We start from the raw sequence: 17113 nt of genomic DNA, 5'->3' as shown, positions 1-17113 counted from the left end.
GAAGTTAATCCTTCCTGTTTTGTTGATGACTCTTGACCTAAAACAGGCAGAAACTTGGATAACTAGAGTTGTCCATTGTAAAATGTTTTTAGATGCCCTGACTAGGAATATACCTGATTAGACGGAGTTATTTTTTCGGAATTTTCCACTTGCTGTCTTAGTGATTCCATGAAATTGCAGGTCAACCCACTTTTTATTTCCTATGTATTAAACATACTCTGTATTTAATACATGCTAAGTATATAATACATATGTACAACATTAAATTCATAATAGACCACTGATTGTTATATTTACTGTTTAAAATTATTTTGAACAATGAAAGTTTCTTCTAGACAATGCATATTTTCTAGGTTGTTCTCTAACTGAACGTTATGTGTCAAACATTCAGTTCAACCAATATCAGTTGAGAGCCTTCTGTGCGCCAGGTGTGTGGTGGATGGATATTGTGGCATTTCCATCACTTAAAAGAGCGTTGTTAATTCTGGGTAAGTTCTAGGTAGACTTCTCCACATCCTTCAGTCTTTCTTCCCCATCGTTAGCTGTTCCATCTTACAGCAATACTGTATAAGTATTACTTTTTGCTGTGATCAAATGAGAGAGGCAAGTGTGTTCCCCTTAATAAACATAATCTTAGTTTTTAAACTGAAATCTAATTCTCTATTTTAGCTATACATTTTGACTTCGCTTTTAACTTACAGCGACAAAGTATATCACATAGAAAACATGAAAAGAAATGAAAGAACATACAAATACTAGTGTCATGTTAGGATGAAATGATTATTTTTGTTCTATATTTTCATTACTTTTTGTTTGTTTATTTGTTTTGCCCGCACCACGCGGCTTGTGGGATCTTAGATCCCTGAGCAGGGATTAAGCCTGGGCTCACAGCAGTGAAAGCACCGAGTTTTAACCACTGGACCGCCAGGGAATTCCCTATTTTCATTAGTTTTAAGATACTCCATTCAAATGAAAGATAAATAAGTTTGCCTTATTACTAATAAACCCTTGTCTAACCATTGGTCTCAGGCAACTCACCTTCTCGAGCCTTCTTTACACTCAGAAGAATTAAATACCGTGTTGGCCCCTTTCTCTATACTCTTTCTGGATTCATATTGATACCACTAGGTCTCTTAAATTCTCTTGGATAATGTTTCTCCCTTAGACTGTCTCCAAACTTTGAATCTGGCTGTTATTAATTCTGTTTTTATTAATATGGCTGATTATTATAATTATTGGTTAATTTTAACTAATTATAATTAATCCTATTACTTCTCATATTAATTTTGTTTTCAATGTCGTCTTATTTCTTCCCAATAATTAGAATTTTAAAAATATATATTAAACACCATGGGCAATGGTTTTATTTTCTATACTATTTCAGACACACTTGTCTCTTTCTCTGAGCTCTGACTTTAAATCTGGATTTGTTTCAGTAAGCAAACCAATGGAAACTACTTACCATTGATTGCATGTCATGTTCTCCTTGGTTAGGGCCACTGTGTACAGCTGGGCAGGTGTCCCTGGCACAAGGGCACCTGGCCAACAGGTGAATGGAGGCTCTTTGTCAACATATGCCAAGAGGAAGAGACTATGGAAACTGATGAATTCATAAAAGTGCTAACAAAAGATCAAGATAAAAAAAATTAATTACATGGGACTGAGTGAACTGATGAGGATGATAATAATTTTTGTGACTTTCTGTTTGAATAAAAAAGAAAGGCTATGGGCAGCACTTTCTTTAGCATTACATAATGACATAAAGTAAATTTGGACTATGTATGGTCCTGCCTTGAGGCATTTAAATATAGACAGGGGAGACTTGGAAAACAGAAAACGGGGGAAAAAATTTAAGAGTAATTTCTTTATATTGATATTTTAATGAATAAACAGTAAATTTATTCAAATTCCAAGTGATTCAATGACAGAAGAGATGAATGTGGACTGGAGTATTTAGGTATAGCTCCAACAAATCAGTGGAATATAAAAAGAATCCTTAGGTTTAAGACCAGCAGTCTTAATCTATTTCTAATGACATGAAATTTTCATGCAGGGACAGTCTTATCCACAAAGTGGATTATTAGAGCCATGCCCGGTGGCCTGAGTGGTGTCCACTACCCCTTGTCATCTTCTCAAATGCCTCTGAACCTTACCCCATCCCCCGCCTCGGTGCCTGGGATTAGTGAATTATTCCTTTGAGTTAAAGTATGACCATCACAAGATGCCCTTTAAAAAGAGAAGATATTCCCAAAAGATTGAACATACCAAACATGATCTGCCTGGATAATTCTGTTCAGCAAGGCTGATCACACCTCTGTTCTGAAGAACCAAAGCCTCTGTTCACCTGAGCCTGAGATTCTGTCTTTGCGGAGGGACTTGGAAAGAAAAAGCAGGAAGGAACCAGTTCTCTGTTTTGCACTTCCATAAAATCATTGATATCTCGGTCAATATTTCGACATAGATGACTCCAAAAAAATAAGATAAAAGCTGTGGATCATCTCCTCAAATAAATGCACAAAACCTAAAACATAACACGATTCGTGGAACTCACAGACTCCTGAAGCCTGTCTAGGGATCTCAGGTTAAGAATTCACTGAACAAATAAAAAGTGTCAATTTTAGTGTCTGCAGTGCTAGGGAACCTGGCATTGCTCACCTTTGCTTTCTTCCCTTTACAGTTCATCCACTCACCTTCCGTGCTCATCTTTCCCAACCCCCCACCCCCACCCCCATTTGTGGGTGGACTGAATTATCAAAATAATGACTGAGAATCCCCACCTTGGGAAAAAGAGGGCTGTGTGCTGCTACCTCCAATTTGTTTCCATGTGCCAGAACTATGTAACCAAGAACAAGGTGTAGCCAAAGGAGGCTGGGCCCAAGTGCGGTGGTGGAGGAGAAGTGGGCAATGGAGGTAGTGTTGCAAAGGTTATATGATGTGGCCAGCTCTGCCATACTTTGTAGCTGTCCCATCCAGTGAAAGCTCAGTATAATTCCTCCATATCAGGGACAATCAGACCACAAAGTGTAGCCATCAAAGAATCCTCTCTCTTATAGATGCTGGGTCAGGACATACGGAAGTAAATCAGGTAGAAATCTTTACTAAGGACCTTCACATGACAAAAGTTTGGAATATTTTAAACTTGTTTTTAGAGTCTTTGACTTCTCGAGCACAAGCTTCCAATGAAGAGGAAGAGGGTCAGGATGCAAGCGCTGAGCTACCCCGGTTCCCTCTTTAAGAAGAAAGAATATAAAGCCCTCATTCACGTGGTAAGTGCTCAGTAAGTTTTATCTATGATTATTATGCTCTGTTTGCTGAGAGTGTGGTATTCTCAGCACCCACAACGTGTGTATCAACTGCTGGTAAAATTACCATTGATAACTTCCCACTTGGGAATTATTGAAATGAAATGCCAGCTCTCATGGGACATTGGTAACGTGTTCTTCAAAACTTTAACTCCTGAGAAGGCATGTTTGTGGAGGCATGTCATCATTCTCCTTTCCTCCTCATTGGCTAGGAAAAGCTCCAAAAAATGGACACTGTGTTCATTGGCTGTTGCTGGTATGGTCTCTTGCTGGAAAAGGTGAAAGGGGATTCAGGTAAAACAGCAAGGGGACTATAATCTGGTCTCACTATCTCAGCAGTCATGAGGGTAGAATAGGCTTCACAGAGACCTGGGGCCCTAGCATAACTTCATTTAGGGCACAACTGAGAATCCAGGGACCCATTCTCTCTCCTTGCACCTCTTTGAGAAGCATGAACACTGCTTAGGAAGAGGGTATATTTGGGTTCGTTTGTTTCCATCCAATACATCCCTTTGGGGGAGAATTCTTCAGCAAGCCAGCTCAGAGATGGTTAGCCTCCTGCATGTCAGACTGCTCCACAGGTGCGCTTGACCCTCAGGAGCAGATTCTGGGAGAGGATCGTGGAAGTCTGGATCTCACTTGATTCTTGTAGAAGCTTTATAGACTGTGAATTTCAAGGTCCTGAGTCACCTACTCTGTGTTGAGATCCTAGCAAAGCCCCTTCATATAAAATTGTCAATTTAAAAGTTTTACACTATATAAAGAAAGGCAGAACAGCACAACCATTCCAAAGATGGCCCCCCCCTCCCCCATGTGTCTACTGTGTTACCAGCTTTCTGGTACAGCCTGGCTGGTGGCAACTGAAATGTTATCCAGAGGGACAAAATCAGTGGGGAGGAGGAGTCTCAGATGCAGTGTAGAGGACCAAGGTGGAATAAGACGAGAATACTCTTAGCTTTGGTGATGAAGGGGACATAGTTCAAATTAAGTGTAAGGAAAAGGTATAGAAGTTAACATGGCACCAGCCTCCTTGTACAGCAGATAATGAGATCGTCTGTTAAGGAGAAAGGCAAGGGTTTGGGTGGGAATCTCAAGGTCTGAAAAGATTTAGAAGAGCCCAGCATCTGTCCTCTTCTTTCCAACTCCACCACCTTCAGAACTAATCCTGTAAAAGAAAAATGTATTAATAAATATGTACTCAATGACTTTTCTCTGTGTCAGCCTCCAGAAAATAGCCTTGAACCTTTAAACAGACATTATCTTTGCTTTCTTGGAACTTTCAGGTCTAGTTGGAAAATATGGACAATAAATGTGAGAGAGTTGTGAGAAAGAAGAGTTCACTGGCGGGGGTAGCCCCATTGGGCATCCGTCACATAGCAGACAGGTGCTGTGTGAGATGGAATTAGTTAAGGGAAGAATTCAGGCACCGGCTTAAGACTCAAGAGGCTTAAGACCCTCCAAACTAGTGAATTATTTCTTAGAGAATTTCCCTGTCTCCTATCTTTTTCCAATCCTAGTCAACATCACCAAATTAACTGTTATCATGATTCTGCTTCAAAACTGTCACAATCCCCCAGTGCCTGCCCCTTAGGGTTCAAACAACTTAGGCTAAGATTGAAGGCCTCCATCTGCTGGGACCTATCCTTTCCTCCCAGATCTGGGTCGCACAGCTTTCCATTCCAGCAAAGCTCACCCACTGTCCTTCATACATGTCCCATCCTTTATCACCTCTCCATCTTTATCCCTGCTGTCCTTTCATCTTGAGTGCCCTTCCCCCACTGCCCATTCTTATTGTCATTTCTGCTTGAAGACTCAACTCTTACTTCCACCAGGATGCATTCTCTGGTCCCCAGCACTAGAAGCAACCTGCCTCTTCTGCACATCCACAAACTTTGTTCATATTTCTCTTAGGACATGTTTTATATAGTCTTTCTTACACTGTAGTTATTTTTATACTCTCTTCATCATCTTACTATCTTATAAACCTAAGGGGAGGATTTGTGCCTCATTCACCTTTATACTCCATAATACTTTATACTCCAGTGCAAAATACACTTAACTGAACGAAGTGCTCTATTAATGATTGCTGAAGTTAATGCTAGAGAAAAATAAGTCACGTTAGACTGGATGCTTGGAAGTTTCCTTTGAACCTGTAAAAATTGGTTCTTAAGGATATATTATTTTTGGCATCCCTGGAACATAAATGTATATATATAATTTCATTCATTCATTCTTCAGTATAAACGTATTAATTACCTACCAAATGCAAGGCATGTGCATGATAGGGACAGCACTGGCCCTGGATATTTGCAGTGTATGCATTCATTTAGCAATGTTATCAGTGACATAAGCAATGTCATTTTGTTTCCCTTTTTTCCAGACAAAGGGGAGCAAAGAGGCACTCCTTATCACCATTGTTGGACAAGAGCAATGTGTGATAGGAAAAACCTTCATTTAAGTTGTGACCTGTGGTGTTAGAATAAGCCTTGTAATGCACAGAACCAAATTAACGTGCAATTTAAACACTGACAGAAAATATTGGCTTTTTAGATACTCATCCTAGTGTTTGTTTGGAAATATTGCTTTAAGAAGTATCGATTACACCCACCCCTTCTCTCTTCTCTGTAATTATTTTCCTAGCATTCATTCAATGAAGAGCTTTAAGTCTACTTTTTCAGATGGAAATAAACTAATGAAAATTGAAAATCAATGTTTTCCTTCTAACAGTGTTAACAGAAAAGTAAAAATCTCCAATTTTGTAATTACAGTCAACTTATAAATAGGAATGGCCACAAATACGCACAATAAAAATAATTGGTTTAGGGTACATTTATTTTTAAACAATCAGGCAATTTTTTAAAAAGATGTATGTAAAGTGCATTTCAAAATATATTTTTTAAATGTCGTTACAAAATATGAGTGCATCTCAGCTTGATGTCTAGCTAAAGCGTCGCTTGTCCACCTCCCTCTCCAGCCAGGACCTTTATCCCTATCCTGGGGTTGGGGAACACACAGGCCCGTCTCTTGCTTCTTAAGGACCCATCATTTCTCCGCACAAGTGTTTGAGGATCCAATCTGTGGCTCTTTCAGCCAGGAGCCTCCCGGATCTTTCCAGACTTCTTTGCAATGCCGCCTGATGCAGCGAATTCATTTCTTTCAGAGCCTGCCGCCCTCTGCCTTCCTCATCTCCCTCTCTTTTCTCCCACGGCCCATCTGCCCCTCCCTTCCTCCATTCCCCTCTCCTCTCCGCTCCCCTTTATTTGCACTCCCCACCCGCGGAGCTTGGCTCTCCTCCCTTCCTCCCTCTCCCTCTCTCTCCCCCTCGGCTTGCCTGTATTTGGAGCTCCCGGAAGCCGCCGGCCACTCTCCCCAGGAGCGGCGTGACTGACACCGACTCCTACTCAGGGGGGAGGAGGAGGGGAGGAGGGCAGGCGGGAGGAGGGCGCGAGGGGCCGAGAAACGGATCGGCATCGCCCAGGACCAGACCGCAGGACCCCCAAGCAGGTAATCCGGAGCAGCCGGGCCGGGAGGGGCCGGCGGGCAGGTGCGGGGGGCGCTCCGCGGCCGCGCTCGGAAGTTGCGCTCAATGGGTGGGGTGCAGAGGGGCCGGGGCGGGCGGCGCGCGAGGAATAAAGACCGGGCTGGTGCCTGAGGGGCCACGTTGCCGGGGACGCGGGCGAACGCGGGGCCTTGGTGCCGGGGACCCGGGCGCGGGCGTGCGGGCGCGTGCGGGCGCCCCATCTGGGTCAGCGCAGCGGCGCTCCCTGCCCCCGCCGCCTGCCCCGGCACGCGCTGGCCTGACCGGAAGGCGGTGCGGGCGCGGAGCGGGCTTGGGGCTGGACGGATGGCCAAGGCCTTGCGGCCACGCTCCAGGCTGGTCTAACTTTGGGGCTTCTCGTCAGTTTGGCTCTGAGCCTCAGAGGGGTGCAGGGTCGTTGGGGGGAGGGCTGTCATTGGACTGAATTTGACCCTAGCCAGGAAGTGCTGGAAAGGAACGGATCTGGCTTCACTGCAGAAACTGACTTGAGGCCATGAGTCACTTTAAAAAAATGCGAAGGCCACTGAGGCATTGAGGGACAGCTCCAAAGAGGTCACCTCACAGCTGGGTCTCTGTCTCCTTTGGGTAGAGGGTTGTTTGTGGAAGTAGCCTCGTTGTCATCACTTTGGGGACTAATAATCACATATGCAAACGGCCTTGCTTTCATTGCCATCAGAGTGGTATCCTGCAACACAGATAGGTTTGCAAGTTTCAGCGATGTTTGAATTGGTGCGTTCTCTAAAATGATTGAATATGGGTGACTACATTTAGTATATTGAACTAGGATTAGGTCCAAACGGCCAAAGCGGAGATGAACACAGCAAAAAAGATCAAGAAGCTTTGATTATATGGTCATGGGAATGCAGAAGTTATGGGACTTAAACCACCAGAGTTTACCAGAATTGTTTGCAGAGTACTATTTCTTTACTGCTTATATAAGACTTCTTTTTTATTTAAGGAACATAGCTTAGAATTCTTGGTAAAATTTCTAAGATCCCTTAATGTAAGATTCAACTGTGGAGTGATCTTTGGGGAAATTGTTCTTACAGTTACTAGAGTCTAATTAGACTGTAAGCCTCTTGAGGGCAAGCATGGGGTTTTGGGTAGTTTTTTACTGCACCAAGAAGTATTTGACTCACAGCAGGCAATAAAAGTTTGTTAAAATGATTAACCCAATAGTTTGAGTGTGGCTGGATCATGACTTTTTGAAGATACCACATTATTTTACAAGGAAAGACTACGATCCCCAAATGTAAAAATCCTTAATAAAATTAGAATCGAAGTACTGTATAAATATTTATTAAAGTTAAAGAGAAAAAATTGAGAAATCAAGAGGATGACTGTCAAGGTGGTTTTGGCTAGTAGGAAATAGGTTTTTTGCTATTCATTGTAAAAGTGAGAAGTAATTTAACTTGTTGATATAGTAAGGTTTGGCAAACGTTTTGAGTAAAAGGCCGGATAGTAAACTTGTAGGTTTTCTTGGCTATGTGGTCTCTTTAGTAACTTCTCGTCTGTGTTGTTGTAGCTTAAAAGCAGCCATAGACAATACTTAAAGGAATGGTGTGGCTGTATTTCCCTTTATTCATGGACACTGAAATTTGAAGTTCGTATAATTTTCGCTAGTAATGAAGTAGTCTTCTTTTTTTTTCAGGCATTAAAAAATGTGAAATTCATTTTTAGCTTGGGAGAGGAGGGGGAGACACAAAAACAGGAGGGGAGAGGGGGCAGGTTTGTCCTGTTGTTAGTAGTTTGCTACTCTCCCCTACCATGTGGTAGAGTTTGGAGAGGAACCTTTTGGGAGAATTAATGGGCCAGATTCTCCGGGTGCCTAAGTCATACCCAGGCATTAAGTTAATGTCTTCAAGAGTAGCATTAACTTATTTTGAGCATTACAGCATTTTGTTTTGTGTTAAATATTTCCTAACAGATATCTTTATGCGTGAGGTTTGTTTTATTTATTTATTTATTAACATCTTTATTGGAGTATACTTGCTTTACAATGGTGTGTTTCTGCTTTATAACAAAGTGAATCAGTTATACATATACACATGTTCCCATTTTTCTTCCCTCCTGCGTCTCCCTCCCTCCCACCCTCCCTATCCCACCCCTCTAGGCGGTCAGAAACCACCTAGCTGATCTCCCTGTGCTATGCGGTTGCTTCCTAGTAGCTATCCACTTTACGCTTGGTAGTGTATATATGTCCATGCCACTCTCTCACCTCGTCACAGCCTCCCCCTCCCCCTCCCCATATCCTCAAGTCCATGCTCTAGTAGGTCTGTGTCTTTATTCCCGTCTTACCCCAGGTTCTTCATGACCTTTTTTTCCCTTAGATTCCATATATACGTGTTAGCGTATGATATTTATTTTTCTCTTTCTGACTTACTTCACTCTGTATGACAGACTCTAGGTACATCCACCTCACTACAAATAACTCAATTTCATTTCTTTTTATGGCTGAGTAATATTCTATTGTATATATGTGCCACATCTTCTTTATCCATTCATCTGTTGATGGACACTTAGGTTGCTTCCACGTCCTGGCTATTGTAAATAGAGCTGCAATGAACATTTTGGTACATGACTCTTTTTGAATTATGGTTTTCTCAGGGTATGTGCCCAGTAGTGGGATTACTGGGTCGTATGGTAGTTCTATTTGTAGTTTTTTAAGGAACCTCCATACTGTTCTCCATAGTTGCTGTATCAATTTACATTCCCACCAACAGTGCAAGAGGCTTCCCTTTTCTCCACAACCTCTCCGACATTTATTGTTTCTAGGTTTTTTGATGATGGCCATTCTGACCAGTGTGAGGTGATATCTCATTGCAGTTTTGATTTGCATTTCTCTAATGATTAATGATATTGAGCATTCTTTCATGTGTTTGTTGGCAATCTGTATATCTTCTTGGGAGAAATGTCTATTTAGGTCTTCTGCCCATTTTTGGATTCGGTTGTTTGTTTTTTTGTTACTGAGCTGCATGAGCTGCTTGTAAATTTTGGAGATTAATCCTTTGTCAGTTGCTTCATTTGCTAATATTTTCTCCCATTCTGAGGGTTGTCTTTTGGTCTTGTTTATGATTTCCTTGGCTGTGCAAAAGCTTTTAAGTTTCATTAGGTCCCATTTGTTTATTTTTATTTCCATTTCTCTAGGAGGTGGGTCAGAAAGGATCTTGCTGTGATTTATGTCATAGAGTGTTTTGCCTATGTTTTTCTCTAAAAGTTTGATAGTGTCTGGCCTTACATTTAGGCCTTTAATCCATTTTGAGTTTATTTTTGTGTATGGTGTTAGGGTGTGTTCTAATTTCATACTTTTACATGTAGCTGTCCAGTTTTCCCAGCACCACTTATTGAAGAGACTGTCTTTTCCCCACTGTATGTTCTTGCCTCCTTTGTCATAAATTAGGTGACCATAGGTGCGTGGGTTTATCTCTGGACTTTCTATCCTGTTCCATTGATCTATATTTCTGTTTTTGTGCCAGTACCATATTGTCTTGATTACTGTAGCTTTGTAGTATAGTCTAAAGTCAGGGAGCCTGATTCCTCCAGCTCCATTTTTTGTTCTCAAGATTGCCTTGGCTATTCAGGGTCTTTTGTGTTTCCATACAAATTGTGAAATGTTTTGTTCTCGTTCTGTGAAAAATGCCAATGGTAGTTTGATAGGGATTGCATTGAATCTGTAGATTGCTTTGGGTAGTAGAGTCATTTTCACAACGCTGATTCTTCCAATCCAAGAACATGGTATATCTCTCCATCTATTTGTATCATCTTTAATTTCTTTCATCACTGTCTCATAATTTTCTGCATACGGGTCTTTTGTCTCCTTAGGTAGGTTTATTCCTAAATAATTTATTCTTTTTGTTGCAATGGTAAATGGGAGTGTTTTCTTAATTTCACTTTCAGATTTTTCATCATTAGTGTATAAGAATGCCAGAGATTTCTGTGCATTAATTTTGTATCCTGCTACTTTACCAAATTCATTGATTAGCTCTAGTAGTTTTCTGGTAGCATCTTTAGGATTCTCTATGTATAGTATCATGTCATCTGCGAACAGTGACTGCTTTACTTCTTTTCCGATTTGGATTCCTTTTATTTCTTTTTCTTCTCTGATTGTGGTGGCTAGAACTTCCAAAACTTTGTTGAATAATAGTGGTGAGAGTGGGCAACCTTGTCTTGTTCCTGATCTTAGTGGAAATGGTTTCAGTTTTTAACCATTGAGGACGATGTTGGCTTTGGGTTTGTCATATATGGCCTTTATTATGTTGAAGAAAGTTCCCTCTATGCCTACTTTCTGGAGGGTTTTTATCATAAATGGGTGTTGAATTTTGTCGAAAGCTTTCTCTGCATCTATTGAGATGATCATATGGTTTTTCTCCTTCAGTTTCTTAATATGGTGTATCCTGTTAATTGATTTGCATATATTGAAGAATCCTTGCATTCCTGGAATAAACCCCACTTGATCATGGTGTATGATCCTTTTAATGTGCTGTTGGATTCTGTTTGCTAGTATTTTGTTGAGGATTTTTGCATCTATGTTCATCGGTGATATTGGCCTGTAGTTTTCTTTCTTTGTGACATCTTTGTCTGGTTTTGGTATCAGGGTGATGCTAACCTTGTAGAATGAGTTTGGGAGTGTTCCTCCCTCTGCTATATTTTGGAAGAGTTTGAGAAGGATAGGTGTTAGCTCGTCTCTAAATGTTTGATAGAATTCGCCTGTGAAGCCATCTGGTCCTGGGCTTTTGTTTGTTGGAAGATTTTTAATCACAGTTTCAATTTCAGTGCTTGTGATTGGTCTGCTCATATTTTCTATTTCTTCCTGGTTCAGTCTCGGCAGGTTGTGTATTTCTAAGATTTTTTCCATTTCTTCCAGGTTGTCCATTTTATTGGCATAGAGTTGCTTGTAGTAATCTCTCATGATCTTTTTTATTTCTGCAGTGTCAGTTGTTACTTCTCCTTTTTCATTTCTAATTCTATTGATTTGAGTCTTCTCCCTTTTTTTCTTGATGAGTCTGGCTAATGGTTTATCAATTTTGTTTGTCTTCTCAAAGAACCAGCTTTTAGTTTTATTGATTTTTGCTATCATTTCCTTCATTTCTTTTTCATTTATTTCTGATCTGATCTGATCTCTATGATTTCTATCTCTATCTGATCTGATCTGATCTCTATGATTTCTTTCCTTCTGCTAACTTTGGGGTGTTTTTGTTCTTCCTTCTATAATTGCTTTAGGTGCAAGGTTAGGTTGTTTATTTGAGATGTTTCCTGTTGCTTAAGGTAGGATTGTATTGCTACAAACTTCCCTCTTAGAACTGCTTTTGCTGCATCCTATAGGTTTTGGTTCATCGTGTCTCCATTGTCATTTGTTTCTGGGTATTTTTTTATTTCCTCTTTGATTTCTTCAGTGATCACTTTGTTATTAAGTAGTGTATTGTTTAGCCTCCGTGTCTTTGTATTTTTTACAGATCTTTTCCTGTAATTGATATCTAGTCTCATAGCGTTGTGGTCGGAAAAGATACTTGATACGATTTCAATTTTCTTAAATTTACCAAGGCTAAATTTGTGACCCACGATATGATCTATCCTGGAGACTGTTCCATGAGCACTTGAGAAAAATGTGTATTCTGTTGTTTTGGGATGGAATGTCCTATAAATATCAATTTAGTCCATCTTGTTTAATATATCATTTAAAGCTTATGTGTCCTTTTTTATTTTCATTTTGGATGATCTGTCCATCGGTGAAAGTGGGGTGTTAAAGTCCCCTACTATGATTGTGTTACTGTCGATTTCCCCTTTTATGGCTGTTAGTATTTGCCTTATGTATTGAGGTGCTCCTATGTTGGGTGCATAAATATTTACAATTGTTATATCTTCTTGGATTGATCCCTTGATCATTATGTAGTGTCCTTCTTTTTCTCTTGTAATAGTCTTTATTTTAAAGTCTATTTTGTCTGATACGAGAATTGCTACTCCAGCTTTCTTCTGATTTCCATTTGCATGGAATTTCTTTTTCCTTCCCCTCACTTTCAGTCTGTATGTGTCCCTAGGTCTGAAGTGAGTGTCTTGTAAACAGCATATATATGGGTCTTGTTTTTGTATCCATTCAGCCAGTCTGTGTCTTTTGGTGGGAGCGTTTAATCCATTTACATTTAAGGTAATTATATGTATGTTCCTATTCTCATTTTCTTAATTGTTTTGGTTTCGTTATTGTAGGTCTTTTCCTTCTCTTGTGTTTCTTGCCCAGAGAACTTCCTTTACCAGTTGTTGTAAAGCTGGTTTGGTGGTGCTGAACTCTCCCAGCTTTTGCTTGTCTGTAAAGGTTTTAATATCTCTATCAAATTTGAATGAGATCCTTGCTGGGTAGAGTAATCTTGGCTGCAGGTTTTTCTCCTTCATCACTTTAAATATGTCCTGCCACTCCCTTCAGGCTTGCAGAATTTCTGCTGAAAGATCAGGTGTTAACCTTATGGGGATTCCTTTGTGTGTTATTTGTTGTTTTTCCCTTGCTGCTTTTAATATGTTTTCTTTGTATTTAATTTTTGATAGTTTGATTAATATGTGTCTTGGCGTGTTTCTCCTTGGGTTTATCCTGTATGGGACTCTCTGTGCTTCTTGGACTTGATCAATTATATTTCCTTTCCCATATTAGGGAAGTTTTCAACTGTAATCTCTTCAAATGTTTTCTCAGTCCCTTTCTTTTTCTCTTCTTCTTCTGGGACCCCTATAATTTGAATGTTGGTGCGTTTGATGTTGCCCCAGAGGTCTCTGAGAGTGTCCTCAGTTCTTTTCATTCTTTTTTCTTTATTCTGGTCTGCAGTAGTTATTTCCACTATTTTATCTTCCAGGTCACTTATCCGTTCTTCTGCCTCAGTTATTCTGCTATTGATCCCTTCTAGAGTATTTTTAATTTCATTTATTGTGGTGTTCATCGTTGCTTGTTTCCTCTTTAGTTCTTCTAGGTGCTTGTTAAATGTTTCTTGCGTTTTCTCTATTCTATTTCCAAGATTTTGGATTGTCTTTACTATCATTATTCTGAATTCTTTTTCAGGTAGACTGCCTATTTCCTCTTCATTTGTTAGGTCTGATGGGTTTTTGCCTTGCTCCTTCATCTGCTGTGTGTTTTTCTGACTTTTCATTTTGCTTATCTTACTGTGTTTGGGATCTCCTTTTCACAGGCTGCAGGTTCGTGGTTCCCGTTGATTTTGGTGTCTGTCCCCAGTGGCTAAGGTTGGTTCAGTGAGTTGTGTAGGTTTCCTGTTGGAGGGGACTAGTGCCTGTGTTCTGGTGGTGAGGCTGGTGGATCTTGTCTTTCTGATGGGCAGGTCCACGTCTGGTGGTGTGTTTTGGGGTGTCTGTGGCCTTATTATGATTTTAGGCAGCCTCTCTGCTAATGGGCGAGGTTGTGTTCCTGTCTTGCTAGTTGTTTGGCATAGGTTGTCCAGCACTGTGGCTTGCTGGTCGTTGAGTGAAGCTGGGTGCTGGTGTTGAGATGGAGGTCTCTGGGAGATTTTCACCGTTTGATATGTGGAGCTGGGAGGTCTCTTGTGGACCAGTGTCCTGAAGTTGGCTCTCCCACCTCAGTGGCACAGCCCTGACGCCTGGCTGGAGCGCCAAGTGTCTGTCCGACACACAGCTCAGATGTGTAGCACAGGGAACTCTACTCAGTACTCTGGAATGACCTACAAAGGAACAGGATAAGAATTCTCTTCAGAAACCCTGCTAGTGTTGGAGGGTCTCCTGCAGAGGTGGGGGGCGGCTGAGGCTCACCGTGAGGACACGGACACGGGCAGCACGAGGTTTTATTTTTAATTCATTAATTATGTAATATACATAAGAATAATTTGCTAAGTTTATGTAAGCTATAAACATTATATTCAATGACCACCTGTAACCCTGTCACAGCTTTAAAAACTAGGGCGTAAGAACTAGATAATTGTGAAAAGGTAACCCACAAAATGGGAGAATATGTTTTAAAATCCTATATCTGGTAAGGAACTTGTATCCAAAATATATGAAGAGTTCTTACAACTCAACAATAAAAAGATAAATAACCCAATATAAAAATGGTCAAGATATCTGAATGGCTGTTTCTCCCAAGAAGATATACAAATGGCCAATAAGCATATGAAAAGATGTTCAATATCATTATTCATTAGAGAAATGCAAATCAAAACTACAATGAGATACCACTTCACACCCACTAGGATGGCTAGAATCAAAAAGTGAGTTAATAAGTGTTGGTGAGGATGTGAAGGAATTGGAACCCTTATACATTGCTGGTGGGAATATCATCTGGTGTAGCTTCTTTGGAAAACAATTTGGCAGTTCCTCAAAAGTTAAACAGAGTTACCATGTGATACAGCAGTTTCACTCTAAGTATATATATCCAAGAGAAATGAAAGCATATGTCCACACAAAAACTATACACAGATGTTTATACTGACAACATTCATAACAACCAAAAGGTAGAAACAATCCAAATGTCCATCAACTGATGAATGGATAAATATAATATGGTATATCCATACAATGGGATATTATTTGGCCATAAAAAGAATGAAATACTGATACATGCTACAACAAGTATGTACATTGAAAACATTATTCTGAGTAAAAGAAGTTAGTCACAAAAGACCACACACTGTATGATTTTCTGTTCATATGGAAATATTCAGACCAGGGCAGTGAATAGAGACAGAAAGTAGATTAGTGGTTTCTTAGGGATGGGGGTTGATGTGAGGGGTGGGTGGTAATAGTTAAAGGGTATAGCGTTTCTTTTTGAGCTGACAAAATGTACTAAAATTAACTGGTGTTGGTTTTGAACATCATCATATTGTACACTTCACATGGGTGAATTGTATCATATGTGAGTTGTATCTCAATAAAGCCATTAAAGAAAATAAACAGAAGGCTAGAAAAAAAGAACTAGATTGTTACCTATACTGTTGTATCTTTCTTTATGCCCTTCTCCTATGCCATTCCTTGTGCCCCTCCCAACCCTGGATTTTGTGTTAACCATTACCCGATTTTATCGTAAAATAATTTTATGACATATGTAAGTATTCCTACATAATTTTGTTTACCTTTGCTTGTTTTTTTGATTTATAAAAAGGGTATATATAGCCTCACTTTTACAAAACTCGAAATTAAGTTTTAAAGAATTATCCCTATTACTGTATGTAACTGTATATTATTTGTTGGCAAATATTCCACGGTTTGTTTATCCATTCTCTTATTGTTGAGCATTAGGGTTGGTTCCTATGTTTTGCTGCTTTGGAGACTCTTTTTCCATGTGTCTTGACACATGTGCAAGTTCTTCTGTGTGAATGTGAATATGCCATGTATTTTAATGACCAAAAGCGAAGTTGATTCTCCTTCTGACTTATACATTAATGGTATATCCCCAGCTTATTCATTCCCCCCAAACCACCAAGTGATTAGAACTGATATCCTGACTTCTCATCCCATTTAAATTCTAGTTGTAATATCTATTTTCTCATGTCCTCAGAGGTGTGGAAAAATACTATTCTAAAATTTTACAACTGAATTTCACAGCAGCCTCACTTAACCCAGTCACTTACAGGCATCTTCATCCTCTTATGTCACCTGGATTTAGGATAGGACAGAGGACAACTTTATTAAATCCAAGGGATATTATTTTAAGCGAGGTACATAAGTGGTTACTCAATTTCACTAACATTTTTCTTTGGATGTGTATAGTTCTGGGTGCTCTAGTGTTCCTTTTCTTTTAAAAAAAAAAGATTTATTATTGTATTTATTTTTGGCTGCTTTGGGTCTTAGTTGCGGGCACACGCGATCTTCACTGAGGCATGCAGGATCTTTTGTTGCAGCATGTGGGCTTTTCTCTAGTTGTGGCATGCGGGTTTTCTCTTCTCTAGTTGTGGCACGGGCTCCAGGGTGCCTGGGCTCTGTAGTTATGGTGCGTGGGTTCCAGAGCGTGTGGGCTCTGTAGTTTGCGGCACACGGGCTCTCTAGTTGAGGCGCACAAGCTCAGTCATTGTAGCACACAGGCTTAGTTGCCCGATGGCATGTGGGATCTTAGTTCCCTGACCAGGGATCAAACCCTCATCCCCTGCATTGTAAGGTGGATTCTTTACCACTGGACCACCAGGGAAGTCCCTGGTCTAGTGTTTCTAACATGATTTAGTTTGGTTATCCTGGTAAAAATAAGCCAATTGGAAATGCGGTGTTTTAGTCTTGGGCTCTTTCTAGGTCTGCCCTGATTCAGGCTATGAGCTTTTGCTGTTCATTCAGGAGATTTCTA

General features: G+C 40.2%; 1 protein-coding gene across 3 annotated transcripts in view; it reads left to right on the top strand.

Moving 5' to 3' along the window:
* Nucleotides 1–6638: 6638 nt before the first annotated feature.
* CAP2 (cyclase associated actin cytoskeleton regulatory protein 2) overlaps nt 6639–17113 on the top strand; it is a 138607-nt gene continuing 128132 nt past the window's right edge. Inside the window, exon 1 of one of the 3 annotated variants that reach the window (XM_032649878.1) lies at nt 6639–6806. The gene's annotated coding sequence lies outside the window, so the exon portion shown is untranslated. The remainder of the gene's footprint in view (nt 6807–17113) is intronic. The other 2 variants (XM_032649877.1, XM_032649879.1) reach the window with 2 other exon arrangements.

This window comes from Phocoena sinus, chromosome 11 (assembly GCF_008692025.1).
Source record: "Phocoena sinus isolate mPhoSin1 chromosome 11, mPhoSin1.pri, whole genome shotgun sequence".
Classification (NCBI taxonomy): domain Eukaryota; kingdom Metazoa; phylum Chordata; class Mammalia; order Artiodactyla; family Phocoenidae; genus Phocoena; species Phocoena sinus.
Note: the sequence above shows the minus strand (reverse complement) of the source record. Positions and strands in the feature narration are given on the sequence as shown.